This window comes from Orbicella faveolata, unplaced genomic scaffold (assembly GCF_042242905.1).
Source record: "Orbicella faveolata isolate gen_17 unplaced genomic scaffold, um_ofav_v1 contig_46, whole genome shotgun sequence".
Lineage (NCBI taxonomy): Eukaryota > Metazoa > Cnidaria > Anthozoa > Scleractinia > Merulinidae > Orbicella > Orbicella faveolata.
The window spans coordinates 27,136,299-27,146,327 of record NW_028301576.1 but is presented as its reverse complement, the minus strand read 5'-3'; the positions used below and the strand labels follow the sequence as shown (position 1 = coordinate 27,146,327).

General features: G+C 39.4%; 2 pseudogenes; both read right to left on the bottom strand.

The window, feature by feature from the left end:
* Positions 1–3,325: 3,325 nt before the first annotated feature.
* LOC149099316 (uncharacterized protein KIAA1958-like) lies at positions 3,326–4,637 on the bottom strand (annotated as a pseudogene).
* A 2,709-nt stretch (positions 4,638–7,346) lies between these two features.
* LOC149099315 (uncharacterized) lies at positions 7,347–9,473 on the bottom strand (annotated as a pseudogene).
* Between the last annotated feature and the right edge of the window lie 556 nt (positions 9,474–10,029).

The following is a 10,029-nucleotide window of genomic DNA, read 5'->3' as shown; positions in this document are numbered from 1 at the left end:
AATACATATAGTATTGTTTGTACACTACTAACAGTGAAGTAAAAAACAGAATTACAATAAATAACTTGATCAAGCCCAAGATTTTTCCACTATTCACGTCCACATACAAATGAAACTAGTGAAAGGAATATTATACGTCAATTCCATAAAATTTCATCAGAAAAGGGTTCTCAGAAAGAAAATGTTATTTGCAAATTCTTTGGACACTAGAAAATGCAAATGAATAACAAAATAACCATGATATTTCTTTCTGAATAGACTCTTAAGGTTACTGTAGACCTTCAAGGGCCTATTTTGTTCAAAACTATTTTTTACACCAAATTCAAGACTTTTACTTTATCTGAATTTTCCAAAAAAAATTACTTCAAAAACTTACAGGCGAACAAGTTATCCTCAAAAACCTAAATTCTTAAAACAAGAAAATGAACCGCAAACTGTGATAAGCCAATTAAAATGCATCAAACTTTGAGTTGAGCGGTAACAATTTTCGCAGCAACTGATCTCATCCACGGAGTTGTATTTCGCTTCTTTTGTTTACGTCTTGCAATTTCTCGCATAGAAATCTTCGCTTTTGTTGATTGTTTTCGTCTCTTGTTGTGAAAGGCTAGGTGCTTTGCATTCACACATTTAAACGCAAGTCGCAAGCGAATGTTTCGTCGATGCCCTGCTCTAGCTTCTTCTGGCACAAAAGTTGATTGCTGCGGAATTACCCTACGAATTTAATTGCTGATATCTGACAAGGCAGCTATTCCAAACACTCCTTTCCGATGCTTTATAGATCTGGATCTGTTAAAGAGAGGAGATACTGTGAGACTGAAACTGTTCCAGTTGGGCAAGCACAAATGGCAGAAAGGAATTGTATGAAAGCAACTGGACGAGAGAGCGTATGAGGTCGAGACGCCTTACAATGTTGTACGTCGCAACCATGTTCACCTACGTTTGACAAATGAGCCATCACCGCCACTGATAGACGAGATACCTAATGAGAAGAAGTTAGTCTACCCGTGTCGAGTCAAGGAGGTTCGTCTCCGAGTGACTCGGAAGTTCCTTCAGTTGCAGTGATGTCACCACCCAAGCTGGTGCTTAGACGATCAGTGCGTCAGCGACGTCCACCAAAACACTTAAATGACTTTGTCTTAACATGAAGCCATGAACACTAAGAACACTTAAAACACTAAAACCTTTACCGCATTATCACAGAGCTCAGTTACTTTCTTTATCAATTCATGCTTGTTCGTATTGTGTATTTATAAGCTAGTTTTTTCCTTATCCATAAAAGGGAGGGTGTTATAATATGCATTAGCATGTGCCTCTATTATGAAGTTAACGTAATCGAAGGGCTTTTTTTCATAAGTGACATGAACACGCTCGTGGTTACATGCCGCTCAGGCCCAGGTTGTTTGAAAAGTGGATAGCACTATCAACTGAATAAATCACTATCTAGTGCATAGCGCAGTTTGTTTTGTTAAAATTTATCCACTGGATAGCAATTAGTCTGGTGAATAGCGTTATCCAGCCTTCGAACAACCTGGGCCAGGTTCGTACACGAGTACGCAAAATAAGCGAGTATGTGCAATAAATTGCGAGCAAGCGCTGAGCATTTCGACCACCAACACGGCATTACAAACAGATCTTGACAGTTTGACCTGCAGCAACTTCTTGCGCCTTCTTGCGGCTTGCGGTAAGATTCATAAGTTCTTGCGTCGTCTTGCAGTTAGACTTTCAACTTCTTGCATTTCGAAAGTTCTTGCAGGTAAACCGCAAAAACACGGCTCTTTTACTTGCGGCAGCTTGCGTGTTCTTGTGGTGCAAGAACTTCTTGCGCGTGCATTATTTTTGGGCTGTACTGTATTGTCATTGTTCTGTCAAGCAGAGTCATTAGTTTGCTGAGTAGAACCACTATTGCTAGCAGTTTGCACTCCTTGCTGTATTAAAGATCCTTGATTTGGCTCATTTGAAGCACCTGTATCCAAACCTTTGTTGGATTGCTCAAGTAAATTTTGCACAGTGTAAAGTAGGCTGACTGCCCTCTCACGAGACATGCGAGAAGAACTGCTGCTTTCTGCTATATTGCAGCTTTGCACAGCAACAAGTGGCATAAATTTTCTTTCTGTGAGAAAAATATGCATATTTATCACTTGCGCCAGACCATAGCAGTCGAGCTCTCTGAAGACCTGGAGTAGGAAGAACATAATTTGAAACATGAATAGAATCGCAGTTCACATAACACAATAGGGAATGACACTGTAAATCCAGAGGGGAATTGCTAATGCAGAAAACATAATTCACAATGCATAGTCAACTACAAGGGCAACAAAAACAATAGCTATGATTTGGTGAACATCAAAAACACCAGTGAAAACGTTAAAACTGCATTGGCAAACAGCATAGCAAAATCCCAAACTTAATTTTGGCAGTAATCACCCCTCATAATTACGAGCCATACTTGAAATTTGGCAGAACTTGATGCTCTTTTGCTTCAAACAGCATTTGAATCTTCCTCACATTGCAGGCACAGGCCAGTGTCCCCATTTTATTCTTTCTGAAATTGTCAGTGATTGACTCAAAAAACCGCTGACAAGCATCTTTGACAATTCAAACGTAAATTTCAATTGAGTTCTTGAGCAATGATTGTTTGCCCTGACACCCTAAAATTTGAGCTTTAACTTTGCTCACATCAATAAAGAACCAAAGACGGTAATGCCACCACTTGCGAGACTTTCTGTCCAGAGCATGGTATTGCTGTTGTTTATCACTCAGATCCATGCCATCTGTGTTCTTGTTGTAATCAACAACAATGGGCACTGAAGGAGTTTGAACAGTTGTTTCATCCTTTTGCTTTCTATTTATAGTGTTCTCTCTAACATGATTTGGTTATGTGCTTGCTGGTGTAGACTTGAATATTACAACCATATAGATTACTTCATGGTCAATGAGTGCGTATGATTTTTATTCACGAGTTGTGAAGAATTGCAAACGAACGAACGATTCTTCGAGCGAGTGAGATTGCGATTCTTCACAACAAGTGAATAAAAATCATACAAGCGAACCAACCATGAAGTTATTTGTTTATTGTATAAGTACTGAGATTTCTCTCAAATAGTAATGACAATTAACAGCGATAAGACAATGAAATGAGTTTTATTTACTTGTACGCTCTTCAAAAATTCAACATCTTTTCAAAATTTCTAGACAATGAAATGAGTTTTATTCACTGGAAAGTGTAAAAACTTCAACATTTTCTTTTCAAAATTTCAGCTAAGGGAAAAGAGGAAATTCTAAAGCTAGAGATATATAAAAACATATTCATATCATAGCAATGTTTTTACTCGTCGTCACGGTCCTCTAAAGGCCTCAGTCTCTTCCATCATGGCAACGCTTCTGGTGGGTTAGATTCCTGTAGTGTGAGCTTTGGTGACTGATTAACTGTGTTTATGTTGATTGAATAATTGCTCCCTTGAATGACAGCCCCACTGAACAAAGCCATAGATTGCTGTGATTCAGAAGTAGATGGAAAAATCGCTGGATTGGCTTTTTCATACGAGGATGTCTTGGTTGCAGTACCAGTTACAACACTGCTAAGAACTTGAGACATTTTCATCTGCTGTTTTGTCGAGACCTTGCTGTAGTATTCGATACTTTTTAGATTTTTATGTCCTGACAACTGAGCGATATGAGTTGGTGGAATATCATTTTCGCTGAGTGTTTGTATCATAGTTTTTCTACCACAGTGATTTCAGAGACGTTCGTTGTTTATTCCTGCTTTTTGAGCCATAGCTTTCATGAGATCGTTAAGTTTGTTTATGCCAACAGGACCAACCATGAACCACTCTTTCGTCTGAAGGGACTCTGCCTTTAAGTTGTTGTTGACAGCTAAATAAAAGGGAGAATCGTCTTCATTCATTTTCTCAGGTCTCTTCCCGGCGTAGAGCTTGTAGACCACTATAGGATCTTTTTCTGATCCATCAGTGGCAAACATTTTAGGCAGGATTACCCTGATATCGCGGCAGTCTGAACCGGTTCTTGTTTTGGTTTGTCTTTCATTACATTCCAAATATTCCTTCCCGTCAGCTGTTTCCTTCAACTTTACATTGCCCCAGCACATGCCTCTATGTTCTTTGCAGCCTCTGAGCCCAAAATGCATAGTGCTGTTTAACCAGAGTGTTTAACAACGCTTCAGGATTTCGTGTACCGAGGAGGCCTTTTTCATAGAGCGTATTCAATTCATCACTGGTTAAAGCTATCGAAGCGTTTGGCCTGTTTCCTTTTCCTTTTTTCTTTAACTCTTTCTGTTTGGACAGGGGGACTTTTCTTGTTTTCTCAAATACGAGGTCATTCATGATACTTGCAGAGTAGCTGTTCTTTTTTAGATGTCGTTCAAAACTTGCCAATAGACTTCGGAGTGAAGAAGGCTCATAGTCTTTCCCATCTTTGGTTCTGATCGAAATGATACACTTGCAGATGTATTCGTTTAACTCCAATGCTGGAATTTCTTCAACTTTTCTAAGTTCGTTCCTGGTTCCTAAAAAGGTTTGCAAAAGTTTTGCAACTCATTGTGTTTTTTGTAATGTGGCTTTGTTTTCTTGTTCTGTAATAAAATTGTCAACTGAACTGACGTCCACAAACCTTTACGACATCTTGAAAATAAAAAGGTGGCTTGCCAGCTTTTGTGCCAAGGATGACGTGGCTTGCCGTATGATCACTTTTCACTAGTGAAAAACATCATTCGTCCAATCAGATGCTGCGAACAATGATTTTTCATTAGTGAAATCGCGTCGCTGATTGGCTGCGACTAAAGACAGAACAATTTTTCATCACTGTCATCTCTGGATAAATCTCGGTACTTATAAAATAAAAAACATTTGACACGTCACCACACAACCACACTTTAATTCCCCTTTTCTCGGGATTGATGGGGAGATATTGTTTCGTTGCTAGTTCCCCTTTAAAGTGAGAGATAGACATGAGTTGGCGTGTATTTATACGACCGTTGCTTCATCGAGGTTTTGTAATGGTTGATATTCTTCAAGAACTTTTTGTTGATAGCCTCAAACAAAGGACCAGTTTTGAATAGCTAGTCATGGTCAAGGTGTCTGTGTTGAGCAGCCTTTTCATTGTCATTGATATGAATTACTCTATGCATTACTTCTTGCACAGAAGGAACACCAACAGCTGCATCCTTTGACCAATACAAGTCAATATCAGGAAGCTTCTTGATACGAAACAGAATGTTGGGCCCGAAGTGAGCTTAATTTGTTCCATGTTAGTTTCTTGCAATCTTTGATTTGGTTTATGCGCAATGCATAGCCTCGTGTATCCATTGGTTTCTTCCACAAAGGCCTCAGACACTTCATCAGAGACAAAAGGGTTGAAAAAGCCTTTTGCAGTGCTGTCTACTGGAATACTACTAACAGCTCCCGTTCTTGATACGAAAGGAGTTGTGTTTACTGGTGCTGGATCGCGACTCCACCTGTCTTCATTGCCTTCATCTTCCGAGAAAGATCATCAGTATTTACATTTGAAATGAAACTGTCGCTTTTACTGCCACTATTGTCTCCTTCTTCGTCTTGAAAGTCCGATTCATCAGAGTATCTACAGCTGCCATTTCGCAGATTGAAATAGTAATAGAGTAAATAAAAGTAGTAAAAAATAGTAACTGATGTGAACAAAGTCAGATTTCTCACATATTTTGTATAAAACCCATTCCATTAGCCTGGCAAGACTCAATCTGACACTTCATCTGATTGGGTGATAGTGCTTGGTAACCATTGAGCAACAATAAAAGATGGTATCTGAAAGAGTGCTGATTTGCACTTTTCCGATTTCAGAGCTTTTACAATGGAGTGTAAATTCACATTCTTAGGCCTTATAGGATTAAAATCTTGACTTAACACTTGCCTTGGCACTTTGGCTTGATGGCAAAGGATACAGCCATGGAACTATGCTCAATGCATGGTACATAGTAAAAACAAGCAAAACAAAAAGATGTGGTCACTTGTTTTTATTTTTTAATTGTATTCTATAGCATAAGATTAATTTAAGTTAACTTAACCTATGTTGTTTCAAAATTAACAGTAATTTACCGTTTTACCACAAAAAATTTTGCAGGGCAACTTGGCATAGTGTGGAAGGGGAGGACACAGATGTTAGCGATAGACCAACATCTTATCCAGTGGAGTTAGAAAGCCTGCTAGACAACTCAAACAACCTAAATTGAATTGCTAACTTTCTACAAGAGTAAATTTGCTAAAACTGCATGACACAGACAAGTTAAGCTATTAGCAACTGTAATAGCTGTACCATATGCTAGCTTAGATAGTGCTATCTTGGACAAACTGAAAAGCAACAGCCTTTTCATCATGAATAAATAGTGCCGCACTGTTTTTTTTTGTTCTTCTGACATGAAGTTGCTGCTCGATGGTGGAAAAGGGATGCTGGTCTTACATTCTTACAGGGTATGGCTGTCCAACTCTGACAGGGTCATAACTGCAGAACAATTCAGCACCTTCTATGGCATTCAAATAGTGCTGTGGCAAAACACAAAAGCTTGGTCCAACAGAGGGACAGGTGGCTCCCAAGCAGAAAATGAATGGCTAAAGTTAAAAACGTGTGAGCCACAGCCAGGGAAATATCACTGCAAGCACTGCTACCACTACAGCCATTGTTGCTTGACTTGAATTCTGCCAGGAATATCCAAGTAGTCATATCACCATCAAAAGAGAGAACTGGTATAAGGAAGGGTTTCACCTGAAAAAAGCACACTTTTTGTATCTTCAGTAGCTCTAACAGTTTTAATCCAAACCATGGCAAACTATATATCACTGGAAAGCTTACAAACCAAAGATTCTAAAAATGGCTGTTTTTGCGTAACAGCAAAAGTAACTTGACACCAGGCTGTCAAAAGTACCACCTGCAGTGCAAAACCCATGGATTTCTCTTTATAAATTTGATAGAAAATAAACTTTTTATGTCATTTCAAAGAATAAGAACTAATTGTTGATATGAATGAAGGATTTTACAAAATTATAACATCACACATCAAAGGAACCATCTCAAGTTACATGCTGAAAAACTAGGTGAATATTAATTGGTCATTTTTTCCCCAGCAAGCCTTTGGAAAATTCCTTCATTTATATCAATTTATTAAATGAGCACCAACTGTCCTGAAAATTTCAGGTCAATAGCTTAAATCCTTCTTTAGATATCTTTTCTCAAAGGTGAAAATCTGTCGTTTTGAGAAAACAGACGTAAAGTTTATAACAGATTATATATTATGATGAATCTTGAACAAAAACAATGGTTGGAAAACTAGTCAGATTTAGTTTCTAGAGGCAACAGGTAACCAATCAGAATCCCCCAGCCTCATAAGTAATTCCTTCAAGGTCCTGAAGGACTTCTTCTCGTCGTGTGCGAACAAGGTGGACTGCCTGGCGGCGCTTCTTTTCCTTGGCCGTAGCTTGGTTGTCTGCTTTCTGCAAACGCTAGTTATCCTTTAGCCTGAAGGCATGGCTGGTGTGTGTCCCACCAGAAATTGAAAGTTTATCCATGATGTCCTTTGTACATTCTGCTCCCTTGTGGAAGTGGCAAACAGCTGAGGCAGCAGAGTATTGAATGACCTTAGCACCATGATGCTTATGCTTGGAGCAACGCACCCAAACCATAGAGTTGATACATTCATTTACATTTTGAGTGGTCCCACGAATGCATCTCTTGAGAAGTTTTGTATCACTCAGTGTCATGAATGATGGCCTTACAAGTTCAAGAAATGCCTCAGGCAAACACTCATCATCTCTGTAGGTGCTTGTCCCTGTTGCCTGATCCTGTTGCCACTTACACCATGAAGTTTCTCCAACAGGACAGAAGTGGTGCTGTTTAGCAGGATCCTGTCCCTTAACACTGTGGTTAAGAGTTGCTATGATATTCTTCTTCATGGTATAGATGGCAACATCAACTTCTCTGTCAGTTGGATTGGACTTTTTTTAGAGTATTTTGATGTATTGTGAGGCCATAATATTTTTGTAGCTTCTTAATTTTGGTTTCAGTGAGCCTGCCATGCCCCTGTATGGGTTTGCCATCCTCCAGTTTGCCTTTTGTCCATGCTTTCAAGTTTAAAAGGTGTTTGCCCATCCTCTTTTGGACATGGCCAACACAATCCAACTTAATCACCATTCTTGACAGTGTTGAATGCTTTGCTGTCCCCGTCTGAGACCATCCACTTGTATCTCATGTTATGCATTTCAGTGGATCTTCTCCAAAGGATAGAAGCTCCTTCAGCTTCCATGGCTGGTGAGCTACCATTAAAATTAATATCGCACTCACCAGAGGCCACATGTTCTCTCCTCCACTCCTGAAAGCTCTCGTCTTCCCCTTCAAACTGTGACTCTTTGCGAGCACACTTTTGGCAAGCTTTTGACAAGACAGCGTAGTCCAAAACCTCACCACTGTCTACTGAGATTGTTAGAGGTAAAGCCTTGCTTGGCTGAGGTGCCATCAAAGCTAACAGCTGCATCCAAAGTCTCATTAATGTCAAGCTCCGAATTTTCATCAAGGATGATGTTTCGTAGCCTCTGACCTGCACTTTTGAGCTCTTCCATTGTGTAATCTTGTGCAATGCCTAGGATGCGGTCTACCTGTTTGTAGTAGGCACTTGTCGACATACAAGGCATGTTCATGATTCCACAGAAGGATCCAAGCCCTTCATAACCAGTCCCCGATTCCAGAGAGTGGAAAACAGCTCTTTTGTTTACATCGATGGACTTTCCCCTTTTTGTGATGTTGGCAGATGTCTGGAGTGAAGTGCTTTCGTCACAAGCACTGCAAATGAGGAGAAGGTCAGACTTTAACCTTGCCTGACCACTTTCAGTTTCTTGAAGAAACAAAAAGACATACAGTATAAGACACTGTTTATTTGAAATGTCTAGTGTGGCATCTGTTGCATGTCATTTGAAAACAAAATTCCTAGTTCAATAAATACAGAAATACAAGTGCCAAAATATTTAAGCACAAACAACAAAATCAAAGCGACAAAATCACAAAGTTAAATTATACACTGAAATCGGTTTGTTTTTCAGCCCAGAAGAACAATCAAATGGTTTGGTAAAATCTGTCAAGGTAATTTTTTCACCTTCTTCGCATTTGTCTGCTGCAGAGAGCACTGAAGATAGACTTTGCAAATCAATTAGTCTGTAGCCAGTTGCTTCGCATTGCCCAGTTGATTCTTCATCCGAGCTATTCAGTGATTCTTCTGTTGAATGGAACAGCTTCATCTTCTTCATCAATGAACTGAGTGCTTGATCAGAGTCCTCAGAGTCTGAAGCGTCAGCTCCCTCGTGAGAGGTCCTCGGTTTTGCTCGATCGATTTCTACTTCTTCTGATGCTTTTTTTTCCCCCAAATTTTTCCCTTTTTTACACCCACCAAATCCTTTTCCTTCCCTTTTTGGTCTGTAGAGGCTTCTTTGCCTTTTCCCAGCCATTTACAACAATATTTTCACTACTCTTGAACACACGTATTTCAAAAAGTGATCTCAACCTTCGGTTTCAATATTAAATATATTCCAGGGTGCAATTCGCAGTATGTTCCGTCATGTATGTGTCACCAAGTACCTCATTCTGTTTCCTCGAGAAATCAGTCAGAAAAGGCCATAAACAGCCAAGAAAAACAAAAAATGCTATTATCGTGGCCATGGTAACACATCCCCAGATTTTCACCTCTTTTAAATCGACTGTTAATTTACCGCAAAATGGTAAGAAAAACGAAAAAGTCCTTTCCCAATGTTAAATAGTCAAAGTTGCAATTTTGAGAAAAAACAAAAATTCATTTTTTCACAAAATTCAGGTGAAACCCCGCCTTAACTTTCAACGAGGGCTCTGCTAATATGCTATCAGGCTTATCCACCCTACTGTCATCCCACTCCACCTCACTCAAGTCAGAATCCTCTTTACTGTTTTCAGAATGTTGGTCATTGGTGTCCACAAAATTTGCAGTTGTCTTTTGTAGTAGCTTTTAACATCAAAGAGCAATCTTGGACT